The sequence below is a fragment of the Mus caroli genome, unplaced genomic scaffold (assembly GCF_978045245.1).
Source record: "Mus caroli unplaced genomic scaffold, Mus_caroli_1 scaffold_12, whole genome shotgun sequence".
In the NCBI taxonomy this organism is placed as follows: domain Eukaryota; kingdom Metazoa; phylum Chordata; class Mammalia; order Rodentia; family Muridae; genus Mus; species Mus caroli.
In genome coordinates, this window is record NW_028227267.1 from 37,032,162 (window position 1) to 37,046,411 (window position 14,250).

The 14,250-nt window shown below is 40.5% G+C and overlaps 1 protein-coding gene across 2 annotated transcripts in view; it reads left to right on the plus strand.

Moving 5' to 3' along the window:
• Nucleotides 1–3,943: 3,943 nt before the first annotated feature.
• Nucleotides 3,944–14,250, plus strand: part of LOC147001755 (uncharacterized) — a 347,644-nt gene continuing 337,337 nt past the window's right edge. For both annotated transcript variants that reach the window (XR_015044623.1, XM_085828571.1), the window contains exon 1: nucleotides 3,944–4,374. The gene's annotated coding sequence lies outside the window, so the exon portion shown is untranslated. The remainder of the gene's footprint in view (nucleotides 4,375–14,250) is intronic.

The following is a 14,250-nucleotide window of genomic DNA, read 5'->3' on the forward strand; positions in this document are numbered from 1 at the left end:
AAATTAGCATTCCATCTTCAAGCACCTGAACCTATAGGTCTCCATAAACTTCTATCTTTGATTATGGATGATCTTGTTCAATTAAAAACCACACAATCTGGAAGGACATAGAAGAAATGTAGAGTAGGGACAGGAAAGAAGGCTCTTCCATTAAGAACATTTGTTTATCCACCAGAGGATCCAGTGGGCAGCTAACAATCCTATTAATGAGTCTCTGGGTTGAATACCATGCCCTCTTCTGGCCTCTGGAGGAATTGCATGCATTTGGTGCAAAGATGTGGTCCTGGGGGGATTTCTAGAGTCCCCTCTGGGCACCCCTAGGGTCCTGCCCTGCAGGCCTGGCTTGCTTGCTTTTTGCTGGTTTTGTGATACCAGGTGCAGGTTGCAGCAGGGAAAACATACATATAAATTAGAAAAAAATGACAAGTTCCAAATTCAAACAAATAAAACCCAAATAGGCTCCAAATGTGTAGTCACACTAATATTACCTAAAAAGAAAGCCATGTCTCAACATGTCTGGGAAATCTCAACATGGGTAGAGGGAGGTAGTTTTCTGGAAAGTCAGTATTTCTGCTTTACAGTTATCACCAATGCTGTATATCAAGGAAGTGAGAGGCAGATAGCTCTGGGTTTCCTGATTTCTTATGAACCCCAAATGAATATTCATTTCATAACAAGCTTTACAGCAATACAGTTGTGACTCTCATAATTAGGTCAGCATGCTTATTATAGGAACACGCGAATGCCATGTACCATATTTTAGGGGTACCTAAATATATGACCTAAAGGATACAGTATAGATCCATTTTCTATCATGAAGTGCTTATACACAGAGTAGGATATGACATCCATGCCCCCCAAAATGTACCCTTGTGAAGGACTGGCTGTCTGGGAATTCTCGATTTAGACCATGATGCCTGGAGTTTACAGAAAACCATCTCTGCCTGTGAATTCTGGAGCTCCAGGAGTGTGACACCATTCCTGGCTAAAAACGCTGGGCTTGGTAGTGTAGGATTTGAACTTGTTTTCTTTTTTTTGTTTGTTTCTTTTTTAATTCATAAAAGTGCAGACATTTCACTCAGTATGGATTTAAAAAGAATCTCCCTCTACTTAGCTGTATCAGTATATGCAGTGTATATGGCTTCAGCAAAATATCAAAATAGTGACCAGAAAAAAGAAAGAGAAAATAAAAATCAAATCTGCAACACCAAGGTAACCAAAAATTCTAATCCCCTAAGCAATCAAAACCAAAACCTACAGGGGCAGTTTAGTAGCACTGAATTACAACATGTGGTCAACCGTGAAGCAAGGTAGAAAGGCAGTTTCAGATGTAATAGCCCATCAAGACAATCGTTGCCATGTTTCTTTGGGGGCTTTGTAGTTCAGACTTTGTAAGACCAAGGTTGACACATGTTACAGGATTTTGCTCAAAGTCTTTTAACTTTACTTAACTCACCTCCATTAAATATTCTTGGTGTTGGGTGAGGACAAGTATTAATTTACAGGCTTAGACATTTCCTCCTGAATGCTGAGCAGCTCTGGATGTGCTTCTTCCTTCTCTGAAGCTCTGCCTGGTGCAACCTCAGCAAGAGGGGAAGCCCATACTCCTCTGTATGGAAATAAACTGCCCCTGCCCACCTGGAACATTATCTGACCTCTGTTCATGTCTTTCAACTCCTAAGAAGATGAATGTCTTCATGATGTACAACAATATTTTTGTAGCATAAATATAATATAATATAACATAAACAATATAGTATAGAATACAAATTCTAGCAACCTAAGTGTTCTTGATGCTTTGTCCTGGAAGCACATAGCTCCCCTCCCGCTTTTCCTGACATGTACTACACACAGCAGCACAGATCTGAGTATGGTATTGCTCCCTTCTCTCTGAAATGGCTGTTGAGCCTAATGAACTTAAAGCTTTGTTCATCCCCAAGTCTACACATTTTACATTAGCTGCAAATAGTGAAGTTTCTTAGGTTCTCAGCTTGGAGCATGATAGAAGCTCTTATTGTCCATAAACAGTTGTTTCTTATAGTGACCTTGTCCAACCCTACAACTTGGAGAAATGAATGACTGCAGTTATTCACTAAAACCAGTAGAATTCTCTGAAATGCTCTTTTGCAACATGATTTGCAGTTACACCTTTTCAGATGAACCGTCTGAAACTCTAAAAGGTATTCTATTGTTGCCACTCTGAGGATGAAATTTCCAGGGTTTGGACATGCCTCAACTACCTCTTGCTCCAGGCCTGCTTCTCTCAGCCCCTAGCTCACTGGCCTCACAAAAATCAATAGTCTATAATTCATTAAGGGTGTCTTGGAGTCTCCTTACAAACACAGCCAAAGGATGTCTCCCATGCCTTCTATTGGGACTTTATATTTCATAGCCTATGGCTCTTGGGGAAGACTTTTTATCCCAGTAGCATAACTCTCTCTCTCTCTCTCTCTCTCTCTCTCTCTCTCTCTCTCTCTCTCTCTCTCTCTCCTTGTGACTGTGTGTGAGTGTGTATGTGTGTTATATAATTTATATATATGTAAATTAATACGACCCGTTAAGTCTATTTCAAACAATTTAGAGTTAATTTTTCCTACAAATTCCCTCTCCTTCTGTATTGTACCATTTGTTCTAGTGATCTAGGTGGAGAGGCATGATGAAGAGCTGTTTCCCCAATGCAAAATGAACTGACAGAGTACTTTTCTCTTTTAATTTGTCCTCTATTATGTCGTTTAAGATATTTGCTGACCAAGTGACTATGTGAATATATAAAAAAATACATGCATATGTGTACAGAGACACATGAATACTTGCCTTCACATATACATGCACACACACATAAAAGAAAATATGAATGAACAGTACTGTATAATAGCACCTACAACAAGCACCTATCATTACACAAGTATGACACATAAACATGCTCACAAACACCTGGGCAAAAACAGATACACACACAAACATACACACACACACACACACACACACACACACACACACACCAATGAAAACCCTGCTATATTACAGCACATTTCCTGACAACTGAGGAAGTATTGGGACCTGAGCTGTGTAATAGATTCTTAAATTAACCCAACTTGTGCTGCCTGGGCCTGTACTGATTTCCTTGTCAGGAACTTTTTCCATGCAGATATTTGCTGCTTCTACAAGTTTGATATAAAACAGACAAATGGGTCCTCTGCATACACAAGTGGGTCCACACAAGATTCAACGTTCTAAAAAAGGGTTCCAAGAATAACCTCCAGCAAGCTCCAAGTGGAAATATATTCTGCTCTCTAAACCTAACTTAGCAATTTCTCATAAGACTCTGGTAGCACCAATAAAAACAGTTAGCTATAGATATTATCCAGTAGCTGTAATCATGAGATATAATGCCAGGGCCAGGAACCAGGAGTGGGTAGGTTGGTAAGAAGGGGAGTGGAAAAGGAATTGGGGGAGGGTTTTTTTTTTTTTTTTTTTTTTATGATGGGAAACCAGGAAACGGGTAATGTGAGTAAAGAAAATACCCAATTTAAAAACACAGTTGTGCGTGTGCCCGCGAGCACGCACGCGTGCGCGCGCGCACACACACACGTTAGTAATGTCAGCCAAAAAGAGGTTAGTGACTTAACATGCCTTGATTTTTCTGAAATGCAGCACTCTGCAAAACAATGAGGGGGAATCTGTACAGAAGCAAAGTCATGTCTATGATACACTCAGCAAAATAACGTCAGCATAGGGATGCAGTATAGGATTCCATGAATCCACTCAGTGAAGCCAGTAAGACACTCATTAGATTCCAGGGGTTTATCTTAGTGCAATGAGGCAAAGGAGTCTAAGTTTTATTTTTAAAATGCTTACATGTTTAACTTTTTATTACTAAAGAGTTTAATTAGAAAACAATAAAACTGGAGACTGTCCTTCTGTCCTAGGAGTGTATTGGGCCCGAGGAGCTCTGCTCTGAGATAGCTGCCATAGAGAAGATCGGAGGACCTGGTTCCTAGATAATTCCGGAAGTGACATCCTGATTCACCTCTCCATACAATAGAGCTGGAAGGGGTTGCTGTTACGGGTTCAGGAACTCCTCTGCCTAGAAAGGAAAGCTAGCAGTGACCAACTGGGAGGGGGACAAGAGCGTGTGTCTGGATTGGAAGTGGCCACGAAGGTCACATCTGGCCTGGTCTCCTGACCTCCTGACCCCAGGGTCTGAGTATCTCCTGTGATCCTTGCTGGCGTCCACGAGGCAGGCAAGAGGAAGAGTGCTTTGTGAAGGCCCTGCAGCAGAAGACAGACACAGAAGTGGAGCTTCACGAAGAAGCTCGATCCCAGGGCCACTGGAGTCTGAGGACCAGTGGATGTAGAGCCATGATAATCCAGGTAAGTTGGCTTCTGTGGTCCCTCAACCAACACCAATGCTTTTAGACAACGTCAGGGAACCATCTTTCTGACTCTGGGGTGCCTGGATTCCTGCCCCTTGACCTCCAAGAGCCCCACACTCCCATCTTAGAATGATAGGCTGTTGTTTTAGGTTCCTAAGTATTCTTTCAATAGGAACATCGAGATCCTTGGAGCCCCGTTTTGTTCATGTCTTCAGCTAGCTGTTTTTGAGCACCCCTTTTGTGCCCCATATCATACTCGTATTCCAAGGGTACCATGTCTGCTTTGCGGTTTTTTCTCACATGGGTCGGCCTCCAAACCCAGGGTCTGGAAGTTGTAATGAATGAGGGAAGGACTGGGAAGGGGAATCTGAGGTCACATGGTAAGATTTGGAAAAGGTGGGCTGGACTATCCTATGTTTTCATTCACTTTTAAGTGTTGGCAACATGGCTTCTCTTGGATTAGTAAGACATTAATTGTTGAAACATTCAACTGTGGGTAACATGTAGCCCAGATTTCTTGGGTAAGACCACCACTGGTCTACCCCCTCCCTACTACTTCTTTCTGAAGTTTCCTTCATGATGAGATAAAACTCATGAGAAGGCACAGTGAGCCAAGTTGTGTGTCTGACACCTGAAGTAGACAGCATTGACTTCCTCTTTGTTAATGAATTGGCACTTACAAAAACAAACAAATAAAAAAACCCCAAAACACTAAAATGCTTGTATAAAATTATAGAAAATAGCACCATGATCCTCCTAGCTATGATTAATTGAACCTCATAACAATTAATTGAGACCAAACCATACAAAGATTTCTGCCTGGGAGGTGACAGAAAATTCAAAGATGCTGGTCAGACAGCTTAAACAAAACAGGAAGTCTCAGGTTCAGTGACAGACCTGGTTTCTAGGGAATATGTTACAGAAAGACTGAATAAAAAACTAACAAAACGATGCTGTCCCAATCAATCAATCAATCAATCAATAAAACAAAGAAAAACTGAACAAAATCTTACATAAATAACTGGACTTTCAACACACCCACCAATATATGTATTTGTACAGACATGCTTATGCCACACACCAACACATACTCTCTCTATAGATAGATAGATAGATAGATAGATAGATAGATAGATAGATAGATAGATAGATACCACACACAAACACATAGTCTCTCTCTAGATAGATAGATAGATAGATAGATAGATAGATAGATAGATAGATGTAGATATATGTTGCTTTCTCTGTCTAAAAATCATAAGTGAGTAGAAAACTATGAGGAGATAACAATGGATGGTAGAGAAACAGCTGAATAGGGACTATGGAAGGATTATGTTTAATGTGAGACACAGGACTCTGCTATCCATCCCTTGGGCACTAACATTTCTTAGGGGGCACATTTCTTAGACTAGGTTGAGAGTGTTAGTGAAATTTCATTCTTGAAGCCTCACATCTCTCACACCAACACTCAGGCTGAGAGAAGCCTTTCTCACATCCCTGTTGATCCGGTCAGCTCCAGAATATAAGCTCTAGGAAAGAACTCTAGCAACACTGACAGAAAACAGTCCTGACAAGGACCTGCTCAGGCTCTTTCAGTGTGAGCCAAGATCTAGGCAGAGTGATGAGACCATCTTGCAATGCAGGGAAAAGGTAGAGAAAGCATACAAGCCCCCCCCCCCAAACAATGATTTCCACTCATATGGCAATTCCACTGGGCTCTAATACTTGTAAATTTTATCCTACCTGTGATCTCACATGACCCCTAAGAAACAAATTACTTCATCAATCAACATTCTGTGCTACTACAATGGAAGCAAGCACATAGAACACATTTAGCATACTGGCATGTAATTGTATAATGTGTGTTCAACCTATCTATCATAAGGAAATGCAACTTTTAGTTGAGCAGGATTGTTTACTTCCCAAACATGCAGGTACAGGATGGTTGCTTAGGCTTGAATGTGTTTAAGGTTAGACATGACTGCAACCTGCTCCTCATGATTTATTCATCCTACCTGCTGCTGCTTGGTACATAGGTCATTGGTCTTCAGGCTGTCTTCTTTACGCAGCCTCTTTGATTCTTTGGAGCATTCTTCTAATACAATCTGCTCCTCTAGCAACTGTCTGTTCTCCTTCCACAACATCCTGACTTTGTGCTGGAGATGGTTAGATTCACTCTGGAGGTGGCAGTGCCTGATGCTGAGTCACAAACAAATGGTCAGACAAGTCAGCATCCATCTTCCTCCCACTCCTCCAAGGACCATCCCTGCCACAATGGGCCCTGGTGCCCAGATTGGCCAGGGAGCATCACATTGAGAGAGATCAAATCCAGAGGACAGCCATATTTCAGAAGCCGAGGTACATCTGTAAACCCTGACACTAACAGGGACCTACGGAACTCTCAGAAGAGGACCTGGAACACATGTGTGCTTATATGTCCATGTTATTTAAAAATCACCTGTAGGTAGAAGGCAGACCTTCTCTAGGAGAATACAAGAGTCCCAACCAACATACAGTCTTTCTAGGTGTCCCATGGAAACCTTATCTGTGTATCTACATTCAAATATACTTTGTTGGGAAGGACAATGATTTGAGTTGCTCACAGACACTTCACACTTGGCCAAAATGATTTTAAGAGGTAAAAATCCTAGAGCCTTGATTTGAAGGAGCCAGGCTTCTGGTTTAGAGGCAAACCGTATATAAACTGAGCCCCTACTTTGGTTCAAAGTCAAGGATGGGCAGACATATCCTGTGCCTAGTGCTTGGATCATGACCCTGTTAGTCACTCACCAGTAGAATTGATTTTCTTTAGTCAACTCCTTGCACTTGTACAAGGTCTCACTGATATCCTGAGGCATTCTCTTCAGGTCAGTCATCACCTGGTTATGTTGCATCTTGAGCATGAATGTCCTAATTTAAATTCTCTAGGAGGGCATGGCCCAAGGAGCAAATAATCCCATGAACTAAGGATACAAGGATTATGTTAATTCAATCTGAATCGTGGACTTCCCCAACACATATATGCCACAACATTGCTCCATGTTACCAGTTCCACTTAGAGCTTATTAAACTTATAACTCTTTGCCTGGAGTCAGTAGAGGCAGGGAAGTAAAGGCAGGGATTTGACCTACTTTATCTCCCCGAAGGGGTATGAAAGAATAGACTAGCTCTCCAAGAAATTTCCAGGAACTTGTGCCGTAGTCCTGGGTCCACCTTAAACCTGTGATGACACATCTGTTTGTAGACAAGGAAATGTCAATCCTTGCTTCTGTTGCTACATAAACTCCCAAAGGACATAATCAGTATCTACAGGATACTACATTTCCAGTGTGCACCTAAGGTGATCACAGAGCTCATATGCTGTGCTGCTCAAAGTGAGGCTCCCTGTGTCTTCACTATTTTTGGCTGGAAACTGTGTCAAGCAAAATCTCAGGCCCCAGCTTACTATACAGACACTCCAGATCTTAAATGAAACATACACACACACACACACACACACACACTTCCCCCCCCCGTAATCGAACACAATCAGAATGCCAAATGAACACACATTATCTGAGAGTATAGTGAATAAAATTTGATAAAAGCAGTGATGAACTATGGCCAATCCAGTTATACTGAGAGACAGTATGTGGGACCAGGCCCCTCCAGCTGTTGACAGGAACCAGTTGAAACCAAATTACTTCCAGCTTAACTGCAAACATGATTGGCCATAAACACAGTGTACTTTGCATCTCCCAAAAACTTATACCTGCATAGGATTCTTACAATGCATGATTAGGGCTCACACACTACAACCCTTATGCCTAGACTGTAATTCATACCACAGGCTCTGATTTACCTTTGGAGAAATCAAACTGCTTGAGTCCCATTTCACTCCTATCTGAACTTGAAGTTCTGTGTCGAAAATCCATTCAGCAAAATGAATTTGGATGTGTGGACAGCCTGGTGTTGCAGTCTCCTGTGATATGAGTGATTCTGAGGTTAACAGAGAGGGCCCAAGACAGTCAGCAAAGAACTGGGCATAATGACTACCTGTTGTTCAAAGCCTTGTTAGTGTAATTGGCTAGGATTCCCTGGAGTTCAACTCTATCATTTTTGATCTTCTGAAGAAATCTTTTGAGCTTCTCCATCCTCTTCATTCTATGCTTCTGCTTATTGGTGGTGGAGGATTGGGGTGATGCTTTTCCAACAGACCATGTAGGTTGACAAACACTAGTAAACTTGTAGAGATAATATGGCAGGGAATGGAGACAACATGCTTTTCCTTTCCTTTGGGGCTTTTGTGAGATTATTCATTTGTTGTGTTTTCTTGGGTATAATCACACTCATTCTGTTGGAATTTTGCTTCTAGTATCCTCTGTAGTGCTGGATTAGTGGAAAGATATTGTTTGAATTTGGTTTTGTCGCAGAATATCTTAATTTCTCCAACTATGGTCATAAAGAGTTTTCTGGGTATAGTAGCCAGGGCTGGCTTTTGTGTTCTCTTAGAGTCTCTGCAAGACATTTTTACAAGATCTTCTAGATATTATCATTTCTGGTGACAAGTCTGATGTAATTCTCATAGGTCTTCCTTTGTATGTTACTTGACTTTTTTCCCTTAGAGCTTGTAATATTTTCTTTCTTTATACTGTACATTTATACTTTTGTTTAATAAGTGACAGAATGGTTTTCTGTATTGATCCAATCGATTTGGTGTGTTGTAGGTTTCTTGTAAATTTAAGGCCATCTCAGCTTTAGGTTAAGGACTTTTAAAAATGATATTGTTGAAGATGTTTTCTGGGTCTTTGAACTGTTAACCCTCACCTACTTCTTTTTCTGTTATTCTTAGTTTTGTTCTTTTTATTGTGTCCTGCATTTGCTAGATGTTTTGAGTTGGGAGTTTTTTACTCTTTGTATTTTCTTTGAGTGACTTTGTAATATCATCTATGGTATTTCCTTTGCCTGCGATTCTCTTTTCTATGTTCTGTTGGTGAGGCTTCCATCTGTAGATCCTGATTTCTTTTGTAGGTTGTCCTTTTCCAGGGTTGCCCCATTTGTGATTTTTATAACTTTATTTTTACTTTTTCTTTATTGATTTTCCTATGTATTTCCAGTCCAAATGTTATCCTCCTTCTCAGTTCCCCCTCCAAAAACCCCATCCCCTCCACTTCTAGCATTGCCTCTATTTATGAGGGTGCTGCTATACCCCCTCCTCCCCACACTCCTGCCTCAGTGCCCTAGCATTGCCCAACCCTGGATCATCATGCCTGTACAGGACCAAGGGCATGCCCTCCCATTGATGCCAGATAAGGCAGTCCTCTGTTACGTATCCAGCTGGAACTCTGGATATCCCCTCATGTACTATGTGCTTGGTGTTTTAGTGCATGTGAGTTTTGCGGGGCTCTGTTTGGTTGATTTTGTTGTTCTGCTTATGGGGTTGCAAGCCCCTTCTCTTCCTTCAGTCCTTGTCCTAACTTTACAATCTGTGTTCCCTCGCTCGGTCTCATGTTTGGCTGCGTGCATAGCATTTCAAAAGACACCAACTACCAAAAGTTGCAGTTATGAAGTAGCATTGAATAATTTTATGGTATGGGGGCGGGAGTATCACCAAAACATGAATAAGTACATAAAGGATTTGCAGCATTAGGAAAGTTGAGAACCATTGCTATATACTGATATACTGAATCACTTTCTGATTACCCATAATCCTAACTTGATATGAATGTTATCTATCATTGCTATACTGTGTTTAGGGAAAAGCAACAAAAATGTTCCTCCATCTGTGGGAAAAAAAGGAGAGAGAGAGAGAGAGACAGAAAGAGAGAGAGAGAGAGAGAGAGAGAGAGAGAGAGAGAGAGAGAGAGAGAGAGAGAGAGAGAGAGAGAGAGAGAGAGAAAATATACCAGGCTCCTGACAGCATCAGATTTCTTGACATCAGCAATAGTGACTGGGTTTGGTGTCTCCAGATGGAATGGATCCCAAGTTGGGGCAGTCTCTGGAAGGCCTTTCCTTCAAACTCTGCTCCTCTCTTTATCCCTGCATTTCCTTTTGAGAGAAGGATTGCTGGATTAATACTTTTGAGAGGGTTGGGTGGCCCCACCCTTCAAAGATTGCCATGCTTATCCAATAAATATGGTCTGTATAGTTCCTACTTCTTCTTTGTTTGGTATTTAGACTAATGTCCTCCATGTTGTGTTCTGGGAATCTCTTGGGTCCCTGACATCTGAGATTTTATAGTGGCTACACACAGTTCCCACTTCCCAATAGTTACAGACCTCATTTCAAATGACTTTCCCTCTGTATTTCTTCCCCATGTCCCCCCATATCTGAACCAGAACCCCCTTTACCTCCTACTCTTCTCTCCCTCCCAGATCCTTCTCTCCTCCTACTTCCAAACATTCTTTTCTTCCCCCTTCTGAGTAGAACTGTAGCATTCACACTTTGGTGTGATCTTCCTTCTTCTTTGGTTTCCCATAGTCTGTTAGTTGTATCGTGGGCATTCCATGCATTTTTTGAACAATTTCCACTTATCAATAACTACATACCATGTGTGTCCTTTTGTGACTAGGATACCACACTCAGGATGATATTTCAACTTCCAAACATTGGCCTTTGAATTTCATGAAGTAATGTTTTTAAAGCTGAGTAGTACTTCTGTACAATGTACCATATTTTCTGTATCCATTCCTCTGTTGAGGGACATCTGGGTTGTTTTCAGTGCCTGGTCATTTTACATATGGCTGCTATGAACATAGTGGTGCATGTGTCCTTTTAATATATTGGAGAATCTTTTGGGCATATGCACCATGGTGGTATAATTCTATTTGAGGTAGAACTATTTCCAACTTTCTCAGGAATTGCCAGATTGATCTCCAAAGTGGTTTTTCCAATTTGGTGTCCCAGCAAGAATGGAGGAATGTTCTTCTTTCTTCACATTTTTGCCAGAATCACCTGTGAGCTGAGTTTTGTTCTTGGCCCATCTGAGTGCTGTGAAGTGGAATCTTAGGTTCATTTGGATTTGCATTTCCCTGATGACTAAAGATGTTGAACATTTCTTTAAGTACATCTCAGCCATTCAAATTTCCTCAGTTGAGAATTTTCTGTTTAGCTCTGTACCCCATTCTTTAATAGGGTTATTAGGATCTCTGGAGTGTAACTTCTTGAGTTCTTTATATATTTTGGAAGATCTCCACGTACTTTGGTTGAGTCAGTTTGACATAGCGAAACCTGGGAAGCTGACCTATGCAGCAATGAGTTTCAAGGAAACTCTCTTCCTGGAGTCTGGCACTTTCTCCCCTAAATCTTTATAAACCATAAAATCAATCTTCCATCCCCGCATTAGCCTAGTGTATGGATTCACATGCGCTCTATTTAGTATTACCTTAATGCCTTTTAAGATTGAATTCTAACATAGCTAAAGCCTTTCCCAGTGTTCTAAATTCCCATATAGCAGCAAGGAGCTTAAACTATTCAGTAACTAATTAAGCACTGCAATAAAACAATAAAGCACTAGCCATTAGCTCAGTTATCTGCAGAAAGAGATTGGAATTCTCACTGAGATAGAAATTCTTTTTACAGACTACATTCCATGCCAACAGCAAGTTAATATACTATACTGATAAATGGGAATTCTCCAGACATAGATAAGAATTAAAAAGACCTAAGAATTCCAAGGTCCTTGACACTACTTTATTCCTGAGGCCAGGCAAGAGTTAATACTCCCCTAGCCCATTAACATTAAAGTGTGAAACTCTTGCCTGGCACAGGGCTGATCCAAAGCAGGTGCTAATCTCTAATGTAAACATCGTCCTTTTGAAGTCACTCCTCTTACATCTGGAGGGATGCTTATCTCTAATGTAAACATTTATCTGGTTCCTACAAATTCTTTTTATAGTCACTCCTCTTGCACCTGGAAAACTTCTATGTACCCTATCTGCTATGTTTTACAATTTATGATATTCGCTGTAATATAATTAGTCTAAGTTCGACCAGAAAATTACATTCAGATTCTGCACAACCTCTCCTGTGTATGACTGTTTGTCACTCCGTCCTAAGCTTTGCCCACATACTCTAGAGAACCATTTCACACAGGCATGGGACCCAGAGGGTCTGCAGCAGGATAGTACTCCTCTATCAGACGTAGGGTTGGTACAGATGTCTTCCCAATATGTGTGTGCAATTTTGTCCTTTTGACAGTATCCTTTGACTTACAAAGCTTTTGAATTTTATGGGGTACCATTTGACAATGTTTTTTGTCTTACAGCATGAGCCATTGGTGTCCTGTACAGGAACATTTTCCCTGTGCCAATGTGTTCGAAGTTCTTTACTGCTCTCTCTTGTATTAGATTCAGTGTATCTTGTTTTATGTGGAGGTCCTTGAGTGACTTGGAATTGAGCATTGTACAAGGAGATAAGAATAGATCAATTTGCATTCTTCTATATGAAGACTGCCAGTTGAACAAGCACCAATTGTTGAAAATGCTCTCTTTTATCCACTGGATGGTGTTGGCTCCTTTGACAAAGATCAAGTACCATATGAGTGTAGGTCCATTTCTAGGTCTTCAATTCTATTCCATCGGTCTACTTGTCTCTCTATACCAGTACCATGCCATTTTCATCACTATTGCCCTGTGGTATATTTTGAGATCAGGGATAGTGATTTCCCCAGCCATTCTTTTATTGTTAAGAATAGTTTTTGCTATACTGGGGTTTATGTTATTCCAGATAAATTTGAGAATTGCTTTTTCTATCTCTGTGAAGAAATGAGTTGGAATTGTGATGGGGATTGCATTGAATCCGTAGATTGTTTTGGCGAGATGGACCTTTTTTACTATATTAATCCTGCTCATCAATGACCATGGGAGATCTTTCCATCTTCTACGGTCTTCTTTGATTTCTTTGTTCAGAGACTTAATGTTCTTGTCATTCAGATCTTTCCCTTGCTTTGTTAGAATCACACCAGGATATTGTTTGTGACTATTGTGAAGTATGTAGTTTTTAAAAATTTCTTCCTCAGCCTAATTATCCTTTGAGTAGTGGAAAGTTCCTGGATTGTTTGAGTTAATTTTATATCCATTGACATTGCTGAAGTTATTTATCAGCTGTAGGAGTTCTCTCCTGGATATTTTGGGGTTCATTTATGTGTAATATCCCATACTCCTCAAATTGTAGTGTCTTGAATTCTTCCCTTCCAATTTGCATCACTTTGATCTGCCTTTTTTGCCTGATTGCTATGGCTAAAATGTCAAGGACTATGTTGAATACATAGGGGAACAGGGGGAAGTCTTTCCTTGTCTCTGATTTTAATGGGATTGCTTCAAATTTTTCTCCATATATTTTGATGTTGGCAACTGGATTGCTCTATGTTGCTCTTATTGTATTCAGATATAGACCGTGACTTTCTGATTCTTCCAATGCATTCACCTTGAAGTTGTATTGTATATTGTCAAACACTTTTTCAGCATCTGATGAGATTATCCAATATATTTTAAGATATTTTATATAGGGGATTACATTGATGGATGTCCATAATGTGTCATTCCTGCATTTGTGGGATGATACAGCATCTAATGAGATGATCAAGTAAAAATTTCTTAAATTTTTTACATAGTATATTACTTTGATGAATTCCAAAACATTGAATCATTCTTACATCCTACACATGATGACTATTTGCATGTGCTATTAGATTCAGTTTCCAAGAAGTTATTGTGTATTTTTGCATCAATATTTGTTATGGTTTTTATATGCTCAGCCCACCCACTGAGTGGCAATATAAGAAGGTGTGGCCATGTTAGAGTATAGCGTGTGGTCAAGACCCTCACCCTAGCTGCCTGGACATTAATGTTCTATTAGCAGCCTTCACATGAACATGTAGGACTTTCAGCTTCTC